Genomic DNA, 3,236 nt, shown 5'->3' on the forward strand with positions numbered 1-3,236 from the left:
AGACGTGCACTCTTTTGACTAGGTCCTAGTGGTGTGTCAACTGTCTGCCTTTCTCTTCCTACACGTACTATCTCTAAAAGGAATAGAATGGGTATCCATAAATGTAATGTATGTCAGGAACAGATATCTGGAGCAGTGGTTTCCAAAGTGGGTGCTGCAAGATTTCCATATAATTGTTCATTTATTGTGCATGTTTTATTGTCACCAAGTAAACACAGCTCCAATTAATGCTGGTACACCTCGGACCTTAAAACTAAAACACTACTCTAGTGACAGCATAAAGGACGAAGGGCATCATTCACTTTTTATTCACGTTTGTCCTTTTACATCTTAAATATAAGCACATTTTAATTTTGAAGCTAATGAAATAAATTCAACATTTATTAATTTAACATAACAGTATAGTGTATTTAATGCAGAGCTGGGCAATATATCAATAGGATATTGATATTGTATGAGACTAGATAATGTCTTAGATTTTGGATAGGGCCATATGGTAATATGACATAAGTCTTGTCTTTTCCTGGTTTTAAAGGCTACATTACAGTAAAGTTATATAATTTTCTGAACTTATTAGGCTGTAACTGTTCTATTATTTGCCTTTACCTACTTAGTTGATATATCTAAATCCCTGTTGATCATTTATCAAAAATCTCATTTTGTAAATATTTTGTGAAATCACCAATAGTTAACACTACAATATTGTTGCGGTATCAATATCGAGGTATTTGGTCCAAAATATATTTGATATATTATAGTATTTGATTTTCTCCATATCGCCCAGCCCTATCTTAGTTCATTTTAAGTTAAATTTGGATCTGACTTCCGAGTGAATGAAAACGCGCTGTATCTTTATTAAAGTTAATATTGATATCATGTTTTTGTAGGTTGGGTGGAGAATGGATAGCGCAAACTCACCACTTTCTCTTTGCTTTTTTTTTAATTTTTTGTGATCAACCTTTTTATTTAAACAGCCAAAGAACAGTGCAAAACATTTATCCTGATGACAGCATACAGAAAAGAACACTACACACACCAAAGAAGGCACATTGCACCTTTTCCACAAACGCTTTCTCCATGTTTATTTGTCTTAATAAATTCTGTGTGATATACATTTCTACAGCACTAGTTGTGTGTGTGTGTGTGTGTGTGTGTGTGTGTGTGTGTGTGTGTGTGTGTGTGTGTGTGTGTGAGAGAGAGAGAGAGTAAACACACCTTTTCCCAATTTCAATAAAAACAACAATTGTGCTCCTTGAGGACATTATTTACCTGTTGTCATGGAATCACGTTCAGTTATCCTCATGTGAACTACAGTAAAGAACTTCAGTCACATGATAAACCCCTGTCTGTGTTCAAAGATGGTCTTGGGTGTTGGATGTGACGATGACCTTCGACCACTGCCCTTTTGGATTGGTGTTCACAGACAGCCGATGTTATCCGTCTCCGGTGGTCATTCAGTCTCTGGCCCGGGATCAGCTGTTTGCAGAGTTCACACACTGCTGCTAATGTTACTCTCCGGGGCTGCCGTATCTCTAGGTCGTACCATCAGATAACGTAAGGTGTTAAATGGTTGTAATTTAATTGCCTAGTCATGGTCTATTGAACATTGTTTATATACTGATATTTACAATCTAGTGTCAACTGTTGCCTAGCAACAGCTGCTGTAAGCATGAGATAACGGACAAGGGCTGGGAGGACTGATGAGGGCTGGAATTGAAGATGGGGTCTTTTTGAAAAGTGGAGATACTCTCATTATTTTGAATTACCTTAACAGAAAGAGGAAAATAGCACTGTGCAATAGGAACTCTGGTCCGTGTTTAACAGAGATGTCCACTCGACAAGCAATCTACAGGCCTCAGAATCCACGAAGAGACTTAATCAGTGTCTGTCCATGTACTTTAGACAGAGTAATTTACAGAGTACAATGTAGAATAAAATTAATGTGGATTAACCAGTAAGGAGTAAATACTAGATATATACAGAATGAGCAGTATTAACAGTCAAGTTAAGTAAAAATACAACTGTACAGTACTTGAGTAAATGTACTTTCCACCACTGGCTAAATGGATTATATCAGAACAGGGAGCTGAGAGGGATCAGTAGGAAAGACTGATTATTTAAGGAGTCAAGTGTCACCCAAAAAAGCATTGTTATTTCAGCTGAATGTGCGAGTGTGATGGACAGCGTTATTTATTATTTCTCAAGCAAGTGACATGAATTACTTGGTGTGTGTGTGAGACAACAAAATGGATGTAGTTTTGAATTTCTGTGGCAGCCCATGCAGGCGCAGGGAGAATCCCAGAGGGCAGACAAAGCAAGCCGTGTATTTAAAAGCTTTATGACACCACATTGCGATATGTTTAGTTAAAGCAGGATAGTGCCAAGCTAGCATTCTCTTTGTTTGTTTAATATTGATGTGACATCCTTAATCTGGATGTTATTTAATTGGCTGTCACTGGCAGGTAGACTGTGAATGGCAGCCTGCAGGAGATGTAAATATGTATTTTTTACTTATGTTTTTCTAAGACACATCATATTCCTTTTGTAGTATGATGTACTGCATGAGGATTGCATATAGAGTAGTTTGAGTTCAACCAGGTAGGTAAAACTGTAAAGAGCAACATGCATAAGGAAGATCTCCGGAGGAATATTAAGAGTCTGCAGCCATGCTAGCAGCTGTTCGAGCCTGCACTTTGCCACAGCGGTTGTCAGGATCAACTCTACATGGTCAGACTTTGCTCAGGTTTAATCGGACTAAGCTGTACCTTACAGCCCTGTTTCAGTCCCATATCACCCTTCTAACATGCTAATGTTGCATTCAATCATGCTGTTTCATGTTGTTAGAACAATTATTATTACTCTTGAGGCTTTCGATAACTGTTCAATGAGAGAGAATGAATAAGACATGAGCCTACCTGCCTCTACAGAAATTTGTAACGTTACAGTCATTTACAGTGTTAACTTAATGATGTATTGAACCAGCATGTGTTAAAAACAGAGTGTATAATAAAAACAAAGTTATACATCCCTTCTGCCGCAGCATGATTTTTCTGGCCTTCTTCCCAGAAAAAGATATTCACATCTAGTCAAGCCATTTCATAGTAAAGCCACACTGTGTTTTCTCCGGCTGAGTCTCCTGATGCTGTTTGTGACTAGTTTCATTTAACCTTCCTATGGTGTTAGGGTCCCGACGGACCCGTTTTGAGTTTTAACATGCATAAAAGCACTTCATACAT

This window comes from Etheostoma cragini, chromosome 10, assembly GCF_013103735.1.
Source record: "Etheostoma cragini isolate CJK2018 chromosome 10, CSU_Ecrag_1.0, whole genome shotgun sequence".
NCBI lineage: Eukaryota > Metazoa > Chordata > Actinopteri > Perciformes > Percidae > Etheostoma > Etheostoma cragini.